This window comes from Orcinus orca, chromosome 2 (genome assembly GCF_937001465.1).
Source record: "Orcinus orca chromosome 2, mOrcOrc1.1, whole genome shotgun sequence".
NCBI classification, from domain to species: Eukaryota; Metazoa; Chordata; class Mammalia; order Artiodactyla; family Delphinidae; genus Orcinus; species Orcinus orca.
In genome coordinates, this window is record NC_064560.1 from 23,603,656 (window position 1) to 23,611,822 (window position 8,167).

At 42.7% G+C, this 8,167-nt stretch overlaps 1 long non-coding RNA gene across 1 annotated transcript in view; it reads right to left on the reverse strand.

Moving 5' to 3' along the window:
- LOC117197386 (uncharacterized) overlaps positions 1-7,401 on the reverse strand; it is a 32,738-nt gene extending 25,337 nt beyond the window's left edge. The window contains exons 1-2 of the long non-coding RNA XR_004477970.2: positions 7,237-7,401; positions 6,045-6,115 (exon numbers count right to left, since the gene is read on the reverse strand). This is a non-coding gene — a long non-coding RNA (uncharacterized LOC117197386). The remainder of the gene's footprint in view (positions 1-6,044; positions 6,116-7,236) is intronic.
- Between the last annotated feature and the right edge of the window lie 766 nt (positions 7,402-8,167).

Consider the following 8,167-nt stretch of genomic DNA (forward strand, 5'->3'; position numbering starts at 1 on the left):
GGAGTGGGGACTGTTAATGATTTGAAGGAGAAAATCTTAGAGAAGTCATTGAGGGTGGGATTTGAAAACAATCATTTTTCCCCCCAAAAATGACTCTATTCTTTGACTTATGTAACAAATATATTATTCAGTCATCACCTAGCTATTTTTTCCCTGTACCTATAAGCTAAAGAAATTGAGGCAATTAGCTGAAACTTTAAAAATACAATAAATTTGTCTGAAATATTACAATATTCAGAAAATGGAAGCTAGGAGGTAGAGTAGATTTCTTTGAGTTCCAGGTAGTTAGTTTCTTTCCTTTTATATCTGTAGTGCCAGCCTTATTATAAGAAAGCATAAGAAATAGGAAGTTTTAGCAAGACTATTATACCAAAATCCCAAATCAAATAGAATAAACTCTAATGTCTTCCATGATATAAAAACTCAGACTCTTATGCATGTTTCTTCTTTGGCTCCTTGGAAAACCTCATAGCCTCTCTCTTGTTTAATATAGAAGAGAGTTTGCATTTTAGGCAAATAAATATTTATGTTTGGTTCTGTGTCCACTTTAAAGCAGTTTTTTTTTAATTGGTATATAACATTCCTCAATGGATCTTGTGAAAAATTGTTTTGCAATACCCAACCTCCTTTTCTGAAATATTGTTTCGATTTGGTTTGTCTCTTAGCACAGCTCCTATAAATATCTGCATGTCTCCCTAATGCACTGCAAAATTGACAATTTCCAGACTGACCAGCGATCAAACAATCCTATCACACGGGCTCATTTGATTCAATCACTAAAACAGCTTAAATAACTAAGACACAGACTGAAACACAATAGAGCCATATATTGGTAATTAATCTGAATCAACTTCCAATGTTCCCTGCGTTGGTCTGTGTAGATGGGGCAATAGACTAAACCTCACCTTCACCTGCTCACACATATGTTAGGCAGCACGTACAGAAAAACAAAAACGAGATGAGATGTTGTCTTCCCTTCTTGAAGTGTAGCGCTTTTTTGGGTATCTGGATTTCACGGTAGCAAAGAACCTAGGAGCAAAATGGAATTTTCCTGAAGATTTTCTTTGGGAATCTTAGCTCCACCTTCATCCAAGTAGTCTCTCACTGGCAGGAACTTTGAGAGCGAAACTGTTAGCTGCCCCTCAGCTTTGTTTTAAAGCCTTGGGTGGAAAGATGCGGCATAGAAAAATGCAAATTTTCTGTACATGTGACCCAGCTGGTCTCATGCCTGTGGAAACATGAGCAAGTGATGCTTGAACTACCCTCTTAGTAAATGTTCTTACTGCAGAGCACTGCAGAGAAAAGCAATCTGCGTGCGAACAGTACCGGCGGCCCAGAGGCCAGAGCCAGCTGAAAGGCAGGAGGGCAAAGGGTGATCTGGAACGGGAAGCTCGCCACTACATCCAGAACAACCTCAAACAGCATGCAAATACCATCCAAACACATCGTCTCCATTAAAAAGCATGTTTTTCATGCGATGAGTTAATAACTTTCATTGGCTTCCTAATAGCATTTGCCTCTGGAGACCTTTTCACTATTTAAAAATCTCAGTAAGTAACCACAAAAATATTACCAAGAGCAGGGACTAACAGTGGGACCTGGGCTGAAGGGAGTGTTTTCATCTGTGGCACAGCCCCTAGGAAAGAAAAGAGAGCCCATTTCTCTGCCTATTACCCAGAGGAGGAAAAGAGTCAAGTGGAGATGGATTCGGATGAGTTCTTTCTGAGATGTTGGCAATATAAACCAGGCACACAGCATGCAGAGAAGGGACAGCAGGAGAATCATTTCAACCGAAATGAAGGAGTCCATTCAAATCATGCTGATCCCAAATGCAATGCAGGATGTTTTTTTCTTTTTTGGAGTTTCCAAGGAAAGTCTTGCGGATCCTTTTTAAGTCGTTTTTCTCTTCTCCAACTTCTGTGGATACCAATTCAAGGTAGAAATAAAGCTTTGCTCTTTCGCAGTCCCACAGTCAGAAGCTGTGCCACCCAACAAAACAGCTGATAGAAATGCGTTTAGAAATGTTACGCTCGGGACTTCCCTGGCGGCCCAGTGGTTAAGACTTTGCCTTCCAACGCCAGGGGTGCAGGTTCAACCCCTGGTCAGGGAGCTAAGATCCCACATGCCTCACGGCCAAAAAACCAAAATATAAAAATAGAAGCAATATTGTGACAAATTCAATAAAGACTTTAAAAATGGTCCACATCAAAAAAAAATCTTTAAAAAAAAAAAAGAAAGAAATGCTACACTCTACACCAATATATGTGTCAAAATATCACTTACAAAATATGACATTAGAATAATTTCTGAAACAGGCTCACAGATGTAGAGAACGGACTTATGGTTACCAGGGAGGAGGGGTGCAGGGGAGGGATAGATCGGGACTTTGGGATTGACATGTACACACTGCCATATTTAAAATAGATAACAAGGTCCTACTGTATAGCACAGGGAACTCTGCTCAATATTCTGTAATAACCTAAACGGGAAAAGAATTTGGAAAAGAATAGATACATGTATAGATATAACTGAATCACTTTGCTGGACACCTGAAACTAACTCAACATTGCTAATCAACTCTACTCCAATATAAAATAAAAATTTTTTTTAATTTTTTTAAAAAAGATTTATAGAAGAAAAAAATTAAACAAATTCAGAAAAGTGCAAAAACAGAGATGATTTCTGAATGTTTTTCGGCAAACTATGAAGTAGAATCCTAAACTCTTCATTCACTCCTTTTGCAAGCTTTCATGCAGCGCTCTTCTATTCCTTGATCTATGTGGGGCTTTAGGGAGGAAAGATATTCTTTGCCCTCAAAGAGGTCACAGTCTAATGGGGAAGGCAAAGACGCGATCACTGGGCTTGATAAACGCTTTGACACAGGTAAACATAAGGTGCTGCTGGAGCCCGTAAAAAGAGTCTCCATCCAGATCTGGGTGGAGGGAGGAGTTGTAGGGAAGGTTTTCTGGATGAGAGGACACCTGAATCAAGCAAAGGGGTCAGCAGAGCCATCAAAGACAATGACAGGCAGCTTGAAGAGCTGAAACACGGCGCACAGGCTGAGTGGTGACCCTCGGGGCTGAGCCCATTAGCCCAGACCAGATAACGTCCTTTGCCACGGCATCCTGTGAAGTGAGGATGCTATCGTGGAGACAATGGGGACCTGGTAAAAGTTTAACAGGGGAGGACCATACTCATATTTGCTCTGTAGAAAGCTCACGGTGGCAGCAATTTGGAGATAACCAAAGTGGACGCAGATGAGAGACAGGGAGACTTGTCAGGATGCTGTTGGAAAAATCCAGGCTACAAAAACAAAATGAGGAGGGTTTGAACAAGTGCCATGAAGAGCTATCTTCAGGTAATAGCAACAGCGTTTTATGACCAATTAGAGGTGAATGAGGACGAATCGTGGACGGCTGCCAGGCTTCTGGTTTGGGTGGCAGGGTGGCTCACGGTACCATTCGTCAAAATAAGGAAATCCAGTTCCTTCTTTCTGCCTGTGGCTCCTTCTGACCTCTAGATGATCCCATTTCTCAAAGCTTCAGCCAGTCACTGGGAAATTCTGCCCTCAGTGGCTGATGCCGGTCCACTCTGAGTGGACAATTTGGATGGACACCTTCTTTCTTCCAAAGGTGAGAACCAAGAGGAAGTTCTAATTGGGAGAGGCGTAAACCCGGGCCTGACCCACCAGACTGTCATCAAGGTACATTAGCAGAAGCCGTATGCAACCCTGTGACGGAAGGAAGGCGTTACTATGGAGACGTTTGCCCTCATCGTGCGGATGCCAACGCTTCCAGAGGTTGGATTCCAAACTCACTAATGTCTTTGCCAAAATAAAGCCAAATGTGCGTCTTTCCATTAGGTATCCAGGCAGGGTGTATATAATTAACAGAAAACAGGCCATGAAAGAAATTCACTCAGTGGAAAACTGTATATGTCTTAGAAAATACAGCGTATCTCACTGAGAAAGGTTGGTGCTATTTGAGGGTACAAACTCTTTGAAGGTTCCCGCTCATCAGGTTGTTGTTTTTTTAAATTTAAATCTCCATCGTGTATAGAAGTTTGTTTGTTTGTTTAGTTATTTATTGACCGCACCGCGTGGCATGCGGGATCTCAGTTCCCCAACCAGGGATCAAACCAGTGCCCCTGCAGTGGAAGCACAAAGTCTCAACCGTTGGACTGCCAGGGAAGTCCCTCACCCATTTTTATTACGCTAAGGAATTCTGGCTCAATCTGAATTCATTTTGTTAAAATGTCTAGATCCATTTCGGATATTCTGGTTTGGGAATTGTACACTTGAAACGATGACCACACCCCACCCAAAGGCGAAAGGTTTGGGGAAAAGAAATGTTTCCCCTGAAACCATCACATTCTTCTCGCTGGGAAGGAAGATGCTTGGACCTGGCTGGCAGCAGCGTTGGGAAGGATTAATGAGTGTTTGTAGAGCACTCCCAGGTCTGAAGATGAAAGACATCCTAGGAGCACAGCCTCTAATTGATGTTTGCTATTTTGAGTGTCTCACTAAAGGACTTTTCTCCATGTAAATGAACTCTCATCCCAAAGCTTTTAAGAAGGACATAGGATTGAAGAGTCTCAAGTGTAGTCTTCTACCAACATGCTTTTTTTTCATCAGTAATTTCAGACGTGGCAATTTCACACTCAGTAGTGATTATCCCTGCTCAGGAAGAATATTGACCTCAGGTGCTGTGATTTTGTTTTAGTCTGAGTCTATTTACAGCCAAAACAACCATTTAATTCCATTTCTTTGGAAGAAAATCAAATACATAGATAAACAAATAAATAAACCCAAGGCTTCAAAGGGCTAAATGATTTACTTTCCAGTCTATTTTTAAGCAGCGCTGAAATAGTTTTGTTTTTCTCGTACATTGGAAATAAACAGGTGATCAAACATCTGGATGTCGAAGTGTATATTTGGTTTGGCTTCATTTCCCAACAAGTTGTTTTCATAATCCAGAGACTCAAAGAAGAATCAAGTCGGTTCATTCAAGTCGCAAGACAGGCACTATTTCACTTTTAATTTAGCGATAAGTTATCCACCGGCACCTAACTCATTGCCCCATTTGGTCAAATGTCTATGCATCCCAGGTTAGAAAGTAAATTCAGTGTTATTTTATGGCAGACCTGGCCACTAAAGCAACATGCCCCAAATCTAAATGGAGAAGAACTGACTCCTTCTCTGATGACTTGCTTTTCCCAGTCCCAAGCAACCTAGCAACACCCCATCTCCATCCTTCCTTCCAGTTCATATTAGTATTTAGGACCATAGAAGATGATGAGCTCAAACCCACCATATCCTCAGTTGAACCAGAGACTTAAGTTCCCACATCAGCAGATAAAAAATTAAAGGACAGTAGTAATTATAGATTAAACATTACATCTTTCCCGATTTCCTTGATAGTGTCAACGACTAAAGAAGCAGAGACACTCAATGAAGAATGGAATTCGGCCACCATTACACAGATCTTTCCAAATCTAATTTCACCAGCCAAACCTTAGGCTGGCTCTCCTAGAGTTGACCATTTCGAAAGAGACTGGACTTCAGGAAATGTCTCTGGGAAATTCATGACTTTATCTGTCATGTCGATATCAGTCTCAAAAAGAAAATAGCTGAGTTTGAGTTTGGGTTCATGGTGGACACATCTCTAAATTAAAGCAAAAGGGCCAGTCACCTTGTTTCCAGCTGGGGGGGCCTGGGCTTTTATGAAGCCCATGGTACTTCCTTGATTATGAAGATTCAAGAATACAGGAAATGGGGACAAAGGTTCGCCTGATGTGTTAAACACTATCTGAGGTCCTTTCATACATATAGCCTCCAGCTCCACACCCCCGCCTCCAATCCAGAAAGCACACCCTTCGGGTCTTGCCTCTGTTAAGCTTATCCCCTTCAAAGCTCCCTTCGGGGTCTTTTAAACACGATTTTGCCTTTAAAAAAGATTTGTTTCATAGATATGTTCATTTGTATAGTATTTTAGATTCCACACATAAGTGATATCATATTGTGTTTGTCTTTCTGTCAGACTTACTTCGCTTAGTATGATAATCTCTAGGTCCATCCACGTTGCTGCAAAAGTCATGATTTCATTCTATCGGGTGGCTATACAGAAGAAATAAACACAACATTGTAAATCAACTATACTTCAATAAATTTTTTTTTTAAAGTGCAGGGATCTTGATATTTGCTGGAGGGGGCGTTGGTGCACACCATGCCTTTCCCTGGGCACTGCACTCCCTCTACAGCTGGCCTGAATCTTGAGCCAGAATTATCCCAAACTGGAGGTGAGTTGCGGGGGATATCAGAACCAGTATAGGGCACTGTTCAGGCTGGGCGTGCACACACAACACAGCAGAGGCCGCGTGAGGCTGTTTGAGGAATACAGCTCCATCGTGAAATCAGATTTTTTTAAATAAAATTAAACGAAGGGCAGAGCAATGATCATCTGTTATAAAGTTTGCCCCTGACAGTAAAAGCTTTGTTATCGGACCGCATGGGGAGTGGCTGCTGGTCAGCCAGATCTTCTGGTTAGCTAAGGCTGGATTCGCATTGCCCCGGGAGCTTTGCCTCTTATCTCTTCTCCGGCTCTCCCTTTTAGAAATGAAAGAAAGCGTATCTGGTTTGTGTGCAAGTCGCCATTTACAGTCTAGAGAGATGGAGAGTTCATTTTGTTTGTCCAAAAGCAGCAGGAATCATAGGGGCCACTTCCTAGCCACCCTGCCCTTTGGGTTCTTGCTGATCTAGTCTAGTCACTTTTAGCTGGTTACCAGGGTGAAGATGCTGTTTGGTTTTTTGTTTTTGGTGTTTTTTTTTTTTTACTCTAACACTCTGGGGTTGATTTTACTACCAAAAACGGGGTTGACTTTTTATTAAACAATCTTCCAGTGGTAGACTCTCAAAGGCACAAAAATGGGAAAAATGAGCCTCAGGAAGAAGAAGAGAGGGATAGAAAGCTCAGCCTCCTGGGTGCCCACGTGGCTCTCCTGTCTTTACCAATTATCACTCTTATGGACTTCAGCAAGTCATGTCACTTCCCTGGCTCTTCATTTTCTCATCTGTGAAATGCACATTTTAGAGCAAGGGATCCCTAAAGCCCCTCCCGAGCTAGGATTCTCCACACACCTTCAAGAGAAAAGATGTTTTACTTGCGTTCCTCCTCCATGAGCCTCCAAATGGATGTTGCCCTGACCATCCAGACCATCTGAAGATCTTAAATAACTCACCGTGGCTCAATCCCCTGGAAAAGGAAGTTCGTTTTAGGTCAATCCAGTGCAGATTGTCTTGGCAAACCCCTGACATTCAAACTAGGACATCCAAGCTCACGTGCATCCGTGAATTCTCTCCATTTTGGACATAAGGGGAGCCCCGAGTCAAAACTTGGCCTGAGCCTCTTTGTTGGAAGCCAAGACTCTGCGTGCTGGAACAGAACAAATGGAACAGGAGCCGGGAACAAGCCAGAGCTTGACACTGCCCCCAGGACATCCAGATGTGAGGCCCCTGCTCGCCAAAATAAGGGCGTCCCCACAAACCCAGATCAGGCAGGGGTTCCTGTCAGCCCCATCACACAATGTCACAGCGAAACAGTGTGATGGGAGACACCTTGGCTCTGAAGCCAGAAGTCTGGGTTTTGAGGCCTAGTGGTTCACTTATGGTGTGACTTTAGGTAGATGACTTATCTCTGCCTCTGAGCTTCCTTTTGTAGATCCTGGTGACCAGCTTTAGAATGATGATGGAGATTGAATGAAATAATATATAAAGTGCCACACACCATGCCTTGTACGTACTAGATACTCAACACATTGTGAGTATTACTATTTCGGCGAGTGGCTTGGGGGTCTCGGGAGTGGTTTATGCAAATCCTTAGAAAAGGTTGATGGGAAACCAGCTTGCGCTGGCCGGGAAGATGGATCCAACTTATCTCACAGGCCTCGTTTTTATGAGGGTAGGAAGGAATTTCTACTCCTCAGGGGAGATTAAGAAATAGAAGGGGGCAAGATTCTCTTTGTCAAGGGTCGAAACTGACTCGTTCCTTCTGGCTGGAGGGAAGGGATGGCCCCAGAAGAACTTTAGGAATGAAGGGAATCAACTCATGAAGTGACACTGCAGTTTCTCTGTGCTAATAACAGCAGGGAGGTGAGGGAGAAGCGCATAGAT